Source organism: Phocoena sinus, chromosome 12, assembly GCF_008692025.1.
Source record: "Phocoena sinus isolate mPhoSin1 chromosome 12, mPhoSin1.pri, whole genome shotgun sequence".
NCBI lineage: Eukaryota > Metazoa > Chordata > Mammalia > Artiodactyla > Phocoenidae > Phocoena > Phocoena sinus.
The window spans coordinates 2,771,240-2,783,183 of NC_045774.1; the positions used below are offsets into that span (position 1 = coordinate 2,771,240).

Consider the following 11,944-nt stretch of genomic DNA (forward strand, 5'->3'; position numbering starts at 1 on the left):
TAAAAGTAAAGAACTTTGAATGTCAGATTTTTTAATCCAAATTGTCATTCAGATGTGAGGATATAAATATTCTCACTCATATAAGGCCTCAGAAATGTTATCACACAGTGGAAACGCTCTTGAAGGAAGGCTTCAGACAAGAAAAGAGACAAATCCAGGAGATTGCTATAAGAGGTGTGGAATTAAGGATAACCAAGTGCTTAGGTAAAGTCCACTATAGGACCCAAGTGGGAAACAGACTGTCCATAAGTCTAGAACTAAAATAGCACTATGGGGCTGAGGGAAGAGGGAGACCAAGGGACCTGATCGTGGGCAGGAAATCCTGACTTATAAGGGCACAATAAGACATTTCTAAGTTTACTACTGCAGGTAAACATGCATAATTATAGGTTTTAAATAGAGGGTAGCCACAGTAAGAACGAAAATATAATGTTTAACTTTTTAAACTGGCAGAATACTCAAAATGACCAAAGGAAAACAGGAAAAGAGAATAAAGGAAGCCAAAAAAAAGTTCAATAAAAGCAAAATATGAAATAAGATAAATCCTAGTATATGGTCACCATAATAATTATAAATAGATAAAACTTACAAATATAAAAGATAAAGACTCTCAGATTGACTATTTTAAAAAATGTCCAATAATATGATGTCTAGAAGAGACATAATTAAAACAGAAAGGTACCAAAAAATTGCATATAATGGATGACAAAAATACAAATAAGATGGTAGCAAGTAGAAGTCAATACCACATTAGGAAAATAATTCACCATGACCAAGTGTGACTTATTCCAGGAAAGCAAAGTTGGTTCAATATTCGAAAATCCATTAATATTATTCACATATTTACAGATCCAGGAAGACATCATATAATTACAGTATCTCCACAGATGCCGTAAAAGCCTTGGACAAAATTCAGAACACATTCCTGATCAAAATTACTCAATGGTTTTGAAAGATGGTTTCTTTTTTTCTTGTTGTTGATAAATTGATTGATTGGTTGATTGATTGGTTTTTGGCCGTATTGGGTCTTCGTTGCTGGGCGCGGGCTTTCTCTAGTTTTGACGAGTGGGGGCTACTCTTCATTGCGGTGCACGGGCTCTAGGTGCGCAGCTTCAGTAGCTGTGGTGCGTGGGCTCAGTAGTTGTGGCTTGCGGGCTCTAGAGCGCAGGCTCAGTAGTTGTGGTGCATGGGCTTAGTTGCTCCGCGGCATGTGGGATCTTCCCAGACCAGGTATCGAACCCGGGTCCCCTGCATTGGCAGGCGGATTCTTAACCACTGTGCCACCAGGGAAGTCCCCAGATGCTTTCTTAATATAATAATAATAAAGATAACATACATATTCCTTGGTCCTGAAGCCAGCATCTTATTTAATGGAGAAACATTAGAGGCATTTTTACTAAGATCAAGAACAAGGTTAAGGATGCCCAGTATCTCCTCAACTATTCAACACTGTATACGGATACTAGGCAATGCAATTAGAGAAGAGTAATCAAGTACAGGTGTAAGAATTGGTAAAGAAGAAGTAAAAACTCTCTCTTTATATATGATATGAAAGCATACCAGGAAAACCCTAGAAAATCAATGACAAAACTAACTCAATAAAATAATTTAATGTAGTAGCAAGATATAAACCTCACATACAGAAATCAAGAGTTCTTTTACACAAACAATAACCAATTGGAGGACACGGTAGTAGAGAAAACCCTATTTACAAAAGCAACAAAGAAGATGAAATACTTAGGAATAAACAGAAGATGAAATACTTAGGAATAAAAAAACCATGAAATATGCAAAAACTATAGGAGGAAAACTTTAAAGTACTCTGGAAAGACACAAAAATAGACTTGAACAAATGGAAAGACACCACCTGTTCTTGGATAGGATGATTCAAGCTTATAAAAATGTCAGTTCTCCCTAGATTAACTTATGAATGCAATAAAACCCCAATAGAAATAAAAATATCCATAGGCTTTTTTTATGGAGTTAGACAAGTTAATATTAAAGTTCATTTCGGGGACTTCCCTGGTGGCGCAGTGGTTAAGAATTCGCCTGCCAATGCAGGGGACACGGGTTCGAGCCCTGGTCCGGGAAGATCCCACATGCGGGGGAGCAACTAAGCCCGTGCGCCACAGCTACTGAGCCTGTGCTCTAGAGCACGTGTGCCACGACTACTGAGCCCACAAGCCACAACTACTGAAGCCCGCGCGCCTAGAGCCCATGCTCTGCAACAAGAGAAGCCACCGCAATGAGAAGCCCGCGCACCGCAACGAAGAGTAGCCCCCGCTCACGGCAATTAAAGAAAGCCCGCGCGCAGCAGCAAAAAACCAATGCAGGGCTTCCCTGGTGGCGCAGTGGTTGGGAGTCCGCCTGCCGATGCGGGGGACACGGGTTCGTGCGCCGATCCGGGAGGATCCCGCATGCCGCGGAGGGGCTGGGCCCGTGAGCCATGGCCGCTGAGCCTGTGCGTCCGGAGCCTGTGCTCCGCAACGGGAGAGGCCACAGCAGCGAAAGGCCCGCGTACGGTTAAAAAAAAAAAAAAAAAACCAATGCAGCCAAAACTAAATAAAAAAAATTTTTTAAATTCATTTGGGGGGGTTCCCTGGTGGCGCAGTGGTTGGGAGTCCGCCTGCCGATGCAGGGGACGTGGGTTCGTGCCCCGGTCCGGGAAGAACCCACATGCCGCGGAGCGGCTGGGCCCGTGAGCCATGGCCGCTGAGCCTGCGCGTCTGGAGCCTGTGCTCCGCAACGGGAGAGGCCACAACAGTGAGAGGCCCGCGTACCGCAAAAAACAAAAAAAAAAGTTCATTTGTTAAATTAAACATGTAAATATAGCTAGGAAAATACTAAAAAAGAAAAACTATGAGGGTGGCTTATCTCTGCCAGAAACCTTTGAAGTTACAATACTGTGGTGCAGGGGCATGAGTAGATAGAGACCAGTGGCAGAGAACAGGAAGCCCAGGGATAGATACAAGCACATATGAAAATGTAATATACTCAGGTCACTGGGGCAAAGAATAAGTCAGATTGAAGTGGACTTCTCAATAGCAAAACAGGACACCAGAGGACTTTGATAAAGTGAGAGAGTGGCACGGACATATATACACTACCGAATGTAAAATAGATAGCTAGTGGGAAGCAGCCACATAGCACAGGGAGACCAGCTCGGTGCTTTGTGACTGCCTAGAGGGGTGGGATAGGGAGGGCGGGAAGGAGACGCAAGAGGGAGGGGATATGGGGATGTATGTATATGTACAGCTGATTCACTTTGTTATAAAGCAGAAACTAACACACCATTGTAAATCAATTTTACTCCAAAAAAGATGTTAAGAAAAAAAAAAGAAGAAGAAGACAGTCAAAACTCTAAAAAAAAAAGAGGACTTTGATAAATGTTGCTGGGACAACTGGGTAGCCATTTGCAAACAGACATTGTCACAGTCCTACGTCACACCATACAGGAGGATAAACACCAAATGAAACAAGGACATAAGTGAAAAAGGAAACCATTCAAACACTAGAAGAAAGCATGGGTGAATTCCTCTTTAACATTAGTGGACAGAAAGGCTTTTTAACTATGACTCAAAATTCAGAAGTAATACAAAAAAAGGTGATAAATTTGACTTACCAAAATAATTTTAAAATTTTGCATGGAAAAAGCACTACATGCAAAGTCAAAAGGCAGCTGTCAAGCTGGGAGACAATATTTGCAACTCATGTTACAGAGAAAGGGCTAATAACTATAATATATAAAAAACTCTTTAAAACTGAAGAACAAAAAACCAAATTGCGATACAAAAATAGGAAAAATATACCATCAGACAATTCACCTAAAAGATATTAAAATGGTACTTAAATGTATGTAAAACATGTTCACACTCACTCATAATTAAAGAAATCAAAATAAAACAACATTGAAATATTTTTTACCTGTCAAATGGGTATAAATAGAAATGCCCAGTGATGCATCGTGTTGTCCAGGCTGTGGGCAAACACACTCGTACATGTGACTGGTGGGGATGCAGATCTGTGTAACCTACCTTGCGGGGGAATTCAGCGATGTCCAGCAAACCTACACACACGGACTCTGGCCCAGCAATCCTCTGCTTTACCCCGAAGATACATTCTGTGACAGGCAGGCTCTGAAACGGCTCCCCGGCATCCCACCGCCTGGAATTCAGGCCCTCGTGCACTCCCCTTCTTCGAGTGTTACCTGGACCTCGTGACTCACCTCTAATGAACAGAGTGTGGCAAAGGGATGGAATGCCACGTCTGACATTAGGCCGCAAAAAGCCTGTAACTTAGGTCTTGTCCTGTCTTGCTCGCTCACGCTGATGGAAGCCAGCTTCCTGTGGATGACCTGGGAACTGAGAGCAGCCTGCAGCCAGCAAGGCTCTCAGCCCAGCGCCACCGAGTGACGGCATCCTACCAACAGCCGCGTGAGTGAGCCTGCACCTGTGTCCTCTCGGCTGAGACCGCCGCCCTGCTGGAACCTCGACAGCACCCTGGGAGAGACCCGAGCCAGAAGACCCAGAGAAGCCGTGCGTAGATTCCTGAGCCCTGGATTCCGTGAGGTGATAAACGTTCGTTGTTTTAAGATATTATATTTGGAGGGAATTTGTTAGGCAGCAGTAGATAGCTCATAGCTCCACACACACATATGTGTATATGTATGTGTATGTATGTGCATATATGTATGTGTATATACATGTATCTATATATGTATGCATTAAGTTATTCATTGTAGCATTATTTGTTATGGAAAAAAATGCAGAAAGAACCTAAGTAGTCATTAAGAAAACTGCAGAATACAATGTAGCATTATGCAGCTGTTAAAAAAAGAAGAAGAAAATGACCTCTAAGAACTGATATGGATATTCCAGAATATATTGCTAAGTGAGAAAAGTGAAATACAAAAGAGTACCTTAGTATACCAGCCTCGTGTAAGAGAGAAGGGTGACCCAGGAAAATACGCATGTATCTGCTCTTTGTGCAAAAGAAACGCAGAAGCACAAACTAGAAATTAATGAGATTAGTCACCAGCCAGGCAGGTGTGGGAATGGGGTGGAGACAGTGAAGGGAAGGGAATGAGGAAAAGGAGGTGAGGGGAGAGAGACACCTCTGTGGATCCTTTGGTTCTAGAACAACTCCCTCAAATAAGTACTTCAAATCAGCCACGATGTGGGGTAGCCCGGATGTAGTGCACTGGTTCCAGATGAACCTGGCTGTGGGGAGACTGAATGACACAGGCAATGAAGCGAGTGGGGAAGAAAATCACTAACCCGTTACGTTTGGAAAACGGTATATCGACTGCACGGTGAAGCTCAGGACAAAACGATCCATGTTCAAATATCTCACTCTCGTTAGGAAACGTGTTTCCCAAGGAGTGAGGGTAAGAAATTGTGAACTGAATTATGTTTAATCTAGGATGGAGCAAATATGTAAATACACCACGGATGATAAAAGCCAGGTTTCTCACTGTCAGAAAAAGACAGTTATGAGTCAGGCAAAGGGGAGGACAGGATGAATGGGGGGTATAAGAATCAACTCATGCTGTCTATATATTGATCCAGTTCTGTCTGCTTGGGTGGCTGAGGGTCAAGGACACCCAGGGGCAGTGAGCACACCTAGAGGTCAGATACCCGTTTCTAAGTATGAGTTTCCAATAAAGGAAACAGTACTCCTTGGAAAATGGTCAACTCCAGCGTGGGGTTAGGAAAACACACGATGAGCTTGGAACATTTTTATGGTGCCAGAAATTAAGGAAGTGCTGAAAAAATCATGAGGGCATATGCTGGAAGAACACAGGAGCCTGCTTGAAGAGCCCCAGTGGCCAAATCTGGGACAATTTTGGCAATAAAATAATGATAGTAATTACCAACCCATAGAAAAAAATCAATACCTGTAAGTCCATAGTCATATCAATGAAGAACGAACGAATGAATGGATGGATGAACACACATACACACATACATGCAGCAGAGAAGGGCCAGTTCTTCCTTATAGCAGAATTACAAAGGTAAATGTAAATGATGGAAATAGAAAATTTCCCTTAGGCTGACACCACAGTAATAATGGGCCTAGGCCAGAACCATCTACTGGTGCTAAGCGTGGTGGGTGTGGTCATGATGAGAGAGCATAGCTGCAGTCTCAATGTATCTCCTCCAAGGTGTGTACCAATTACAGATGGGAAAACAGTGACTCTACAGCCACTGGAATAAAGTTAACAGAAGAGTCGTCCCTCATTATCCGAGGGTGATTGGTTCCAGGACCCCCCTCAGACACCAAAATCCACAGGTGCTCAAGTCCCTTGTATACAATGGTGTAGTATTTGCATATAACCCATGCACATCCTCCTATACTTTAAATCATCTCTAGATAACTTACAATGCCTATTAAAATGTCAATGCCATGTAGTTGTAAGTACAACGTAAATACTATGTAAATATTTGCTGGCACCTGACATTTAAGGTTTGCTTCTTGGAACTTTCTGGAAAAATTTATTTTTAATGTTTTCATTCAACCTCAGTTGGTTGAATCCACCAGATTCGGAGCCCATGGATACGGAGGACCGACTGTGTCTGTAATAAGACATATCAACACACGTCTTTCCTGACAGGATGCACTGAGAATTCTGCGGTATTCTTGCCCCAAAATGCGTAAGCTCAGTGTAATTGTGAGGAAGTATCAGATTAGCCCAAAGCAAAGGACATTCTACAGAATCACTTGCCAGGAATCTCCCAAAGGGCTCAGGTTGTGAAAGAGGAAGGAAGCCTGCAGACCCGCTAGGGGCTGAGGAGTCGTGGCCACTGAACCCACTGGGACTGGGTCCCGGACACAAAGCAGCACGTTAGGGGGACAGCTGGAGAAACACGAATAGAGTCTACAGCTTAGTTAATGGTACTGCATCCACGTGAATTTCCTGGTTTTATCTCTGCGGTCTGGTGATGTAAGATGTCAACACTAGGCAGAATTAGGTGAAGGCTATGAGCAAACTCTACTATGTCTGCAATATTTTTTCAAGTCTAAAGTTATTCTGAAAGGAGACTCCTGAAGGACAAAGATGAGCTCCTATAAAAATTAGGACATTATAATAACAAGTGTATAGGAGTCACTTAAGATGCTCTGGGTACTTTACATCCCACTATGTTCCCTCTTCCACAGATAGAGACTGGACACAGAGGGGTTAGATAGCTTGTCTGAGATCAGTCACACAGCACGGGGCTCAGGGTTTGAACCCAGGTCTTTAAGACCAGAGCCCACCACCCAACCGCTAAGCAACATGGTCAACCTCAGTCCCCAGTAATCGTGGAACGTTCACCTAAGACAAGTTCTGACTTGTTAATTGCCGGTAGTCGCAGCAGCAAAGACGTCTGTCTTATTTTACCTGATCTCAGCTCAAGTTCCATAAGAAGAGTACGGGCATCTGCCATCCAGCTGGAGTTTTCCTAACTGGAACTCAGATAACACACAACAGTCAGAGAAAATAATTTTCATCCTGTGGAAGCAGCACAACCAGTATGAGAAGAAGTCCTTCCAGAAAGCCTGGAGCACAGAGCTGCCTTCCCAGGGCAGGCCTAACCCTCTGCGCTTTCCCCTGTTTACACTGGCACTTGTGGGCTGGTCCCCAGGCAGAGGTGCAAGATCAGGGCCAAAAGAGATAGAGGGGATAGGGCTTCCCCGGTGGCGCAGTGGTGGAGAGTCCGCCTGCCGACGCAGGGGACGCGGGTTCGTGTCCCGGTCCGGGAGGATCCCAAATGCCGCGGAGCGGCTGGGCCCGTGAGCCATGGCCGCTGAGCCTGCGCGTCCGGAGCCTGTGCTCCGCGACGGCGGGTAGGCCACGGCAGTGAGAGGCCCGCGTACCGCAAAAAAAAAAAAAAAAGAAAGAAAGAAAGGGGATGGAGTCTCCTAAATATGAGTTAGAAAGAAAGAGAAGGGGCGGGGGTGGAAGGAGGGAGGAATTTGTGTGTCGTAGGTTTTAGCAGCCAATGAAATATTTGGGGTTTTCAATAAAATACACAAATCATTAAGATCTCCTTTCTGTGTTAAGTTGTGATGCCCCAGGGACACAGTCACTGGGTTGGGCTGGAAGAGACTCTGCCCCCGGCTTTGGGAGCAAGGAGCACCTGAGGGAGAAGGTGGAAACCGCAGACACCCGCTTCTCCTCCCGGATGCAGGTGGTTCCCAAAGCGGCTTTGCCCTCCTCGGCTCTCTCCAGGCTTGAGACTCTTTTGTGGCCAAATTACGCCCCCTTGTGGCCTCACAAGATTCAAACCCTGAGGTCACGGAGTTGTGATTTGTGTTCAGCTAATGTTTGTTGTAAGGAATATAACAACACTTTAAAAAACACATACACACATACACATGAAAACCTAGGACAAAAAGCTCACACGTTTCTCAGATTTAGCGTCTGGGCCAGTTCAGGCAGGGCCAAGACTGTCTGAAAACAAAGTGCTTTAGATTGTACAACTTTTATTTTTTTGTTTGCTCGTAACCAACCCTTCTGCAAGAGTGATTAACAATGAACTTGATGCAAAAACAAATCTACCCCTTAACCACCGTCTGCTTCCATAAATATCTCTGGACAGGAAACGCAAGTGGTGAGTGAAGAAGACCCTGCATGTCAGGAAGGATGTCTGGGAACCGTCCTCATGACCTCTCTCCCACTCAGGCCGAGCAAAATGAGCCAGTCTCGTCACCAACGGTCTGTTGATGTGGGTGACATTTGCTCAGCTCTTAACCAGCTGTAAGAATGTTACTGAATGAGGATGCTTGCCTTATTTATTTAAGAAGGAGGAAAGATGAGATAATTTCTAGTGAACTGTTGGAGTTATAACTTTTTGTTCGTACATTCATGCAAAAAGTATTTATGGAACATTTACTATGTTACATGACTCTGCCAGACTCTGGGAATACATAAAGAAAAGGAAACAAACAGAATGACATCGATGTGGTACCTGAGTTCAACAAGCTTACCCTGAGGGGAGTTGTTCCCCCTCTTCACTGGGAAGAGTGTACAGTGTCAATGGGCAGGGATACCACAATCATAAGTCCAGACTCTGATCCTAGGAAAACCATGCAAAGAGCTGAGGAAATCACCTTGTACCTGCTCAAACACCTCATAGCTTATGGAAAAATGACCCTCTACTTACTGCAATACACCAACCGCCGGGTAAAGCTGGAGAGCCCCCGTGGACATTTAATCCAGGTATACAGGTGTGCTCCCCTGGCAAAGGTTCTAGAAGGATTATTGAAAGCCTAGTTAGAAAACTAGTGCACACATCTCTTGGGTTACCCTGGCTTTTATAATAATTGTCACAAATCATCCCATTTACATCAACAGAAACTCATATAAGCACCTAGAATGGACAGTTTGCCGGTTAACTTTTATCAGCATCAGTTATATTTCCTGCACTTGCAAGAGCTTTTTATACAACATAGGAAAAGTCCCTGCCTAAATTCCTGTAAAATACATTCACTGTTCTGATGATAGGAAAACAAAGACAGACTTGACAATCGTGACAGACGTCTAATACATTTTCTGAAGTTGAAATATGCATTATTTTGGTGTAAAGATAGCTTGTGATTCAGTCAGCCCACGTAATGGAGCACCAAGAAAGAGAGTGCTGGGTGCTAAGTGAGACCCCAGCTCATGCATCTTGGATGTTAATATTCTTTGTAGCAGCACAAAACAGATGTTTCCTTTTAATCTTTGCTTATCTTAATACAAATTTGCAATTCATTTTCTTAATCAGGGAATAGAATTTCCAAAAGATGCAATCAACGAAAAGTGCATGAAATAATGTTATTTCTAAGCAGAGACATGAAGTAAAAAAACAGCAATGGAAAACCTGCACAAGGTCACAGCACCTAAGAGGCCAGGCTGGAATATAATTACAGGTTTATCCAAATAAATGATGCTAATACCCATCATCACTGAGCAAGCGTTCAGTGTGTAGCAGGCACAGTCCAAGATCACTACTTCACAACATCCCCATCATGTCAGTACTATTATGATTCCCAATTTACAGAGAAGAAAAAGGAGACAGAGACAGATATGAAGTGAACGGGTCATATAAGTGACAGGATTCAAACAGAGACCCAACATTGGTATAAGCGGTGCCCAAGCTGTCTGTAAACTGACTTCCTCTTCAGCCAAACCAGCTTCCAGGACTCAGGGGTATGGGTCTAACTCAGCGCTCTCCGTTCCCACATGAGTCCCCCTGTGGCCAGTAACCTTTTCTGGCCACGGCGGCTGTAGCTGCATCTCCCCGCCCCACTCACACTGGCCGGCTGGCCGTGGCTGCTGCTGACGGTGGCTTAGCTCCTGACACTGACCTTGCAGTTGGCCCCACGGCGGTGCTCACTTCTCCTTGGTTCCCAGGCTGACCGCCCCTCTCACACGTAACCTCGGTGAAGCCACTTGAGTGCTGGCTGAGTCCTCTTGGGCAATGGCCGCCTCACACCAGGTCACGCCTGTCCCCAGGGGCAGTACTGTCCAGTGACAGATGGACACAGAAGTGGAGGCCTGGACCTTTGCCCTCATGATGGGTTGCCTCGCGGGATGGGCTCGAAGCCTCTGCCTAGATTCTATGCCATCGTCTGGGTGCACCCCTGCTCCTGTCACGCCCCTGTTGGGGCTGGTCCTGCATCCTGCACACAGACACCTGCCGCACTGTCTCCGTGGGAACCCAGTCGGGGCAGGTGGTAAGGACCTGACCTGTCTGTAAGGGAGCCGCACGCAGGTGTGAAAGCCGAGGGGCTGTCACCTGCGTTTCACTGGTCAGCGGGATGGGAGCCGCATCAGAGTAGGAGAAGGGATGCCCGCCGAGGGGGGCCGAGGCTTGGGCTCGGCCGAGACAGTTGAGATGGAGAAAGAAGAACGGAATCGATACAGATTTGGAAAGTAAGGTCTCTGGAATTCGGCAGCAAATCCTTGTTTTTATACGAGTATTCCTCCAAATCCGCCTCCTAAATAAAGCTGCCTAGGGATCTCCCTGTCTCCCTAGTGGAGGCCAGCCCTTGCACACTTCACTGTGCATATTCATCACCCGAGGGGCCCGGTAGCGGGAAGCCCTCACTCCAGGGCCTGAGGCTCTACGCTTCCAAAACCGTCCCAGGCGCTGCCTTCAGGGGCCACGAATGTCCAAAGTTAAAATTCACCCTGTGCTGTCTTGCTTTTGTTCATTTATGATTAAATATCATTTCAAAAATTAATTTGCAACTTCTTCAAGGGTGAGATAGTATCTTTTTCTTCTCTGAACAAAATAACAAGTAACAACAAACGCACGTTAATCTACTAATTCCTCAAAAGGCAGATTGGGTTATTTTTAATTGGATTGTAATTTAGTTGCACTGATACACTCTTTTTCTATAGATTGCATCCTGGTCGCAGTTACCACGGGAACATATTTTAACCATTCGTGTAATACTGCAGTCATGTTTCCATCATCCAGTAGGGATATAGCAAATGGAGCGGGAGAAATAAATTATCAAAATGCTGGATTTACCTTTGCTTTTAAGCAAGCAACATCCAAAACTCGTTTATAGCTGGTTCACTCATTCAAAGTCGTGAGAGGGTCCCTTGCTTTGAGGAACTAGTAAAGGAGTTTCCTGAAGACCTCAAGTGGACATTAATAGGGTGACTGGAAGCTCCATTTACAGCAGAGCTGTGACCTCAGCAGGGATTTTATGGCTGACAACACCACCTGTTGACAGAAAGACAGAGAAAGAGCAGAGTTCTGTTCTTACCTACCAGGCTCTCTGCTCTCTCTCAGGAAACAGGATTTGGGGGTGGCGTTTTCTCTCGTCAATGGGTTTGAGTTGCAAAAACTTTTCCCCTGGGGAATTCCCTGGAGGTCCGGTGGTTAAGACTTTGCCTTTCAATACAGGAGGTGCGGGTTCAATCTCTGGTCGGGGAGCTAAGATCCCACATGCCTCGGGTCCAAAA

At 44.9% G+C, this 11,944-nt stretch overlaps 1 long non-coding RNA gene across 1 annotated transcript; it reads right to left on the reverse strand.

Annotated features, from left to right (window-relative positions):
• Positions 1 to 7,975: 7,975 nt before the first annotated feature.
• Positions 7,976 to 10,691, reverse strand: LOC116763396. The gene is made up of 3 exons (XR_004352504.1): positions 10,333 to 10,691; positions 9,147 to 9,232; positions 7,976 to 9,059 (listed from the first exon to the last, which is right to left on the reverse strand). It is a non-coding gene; the product is annotated as an uncharacterized LOC116763396 (long non-coding RNA).
• Positions 10,692 to 11,944: the final 1,253 nt, after the last annotated feature.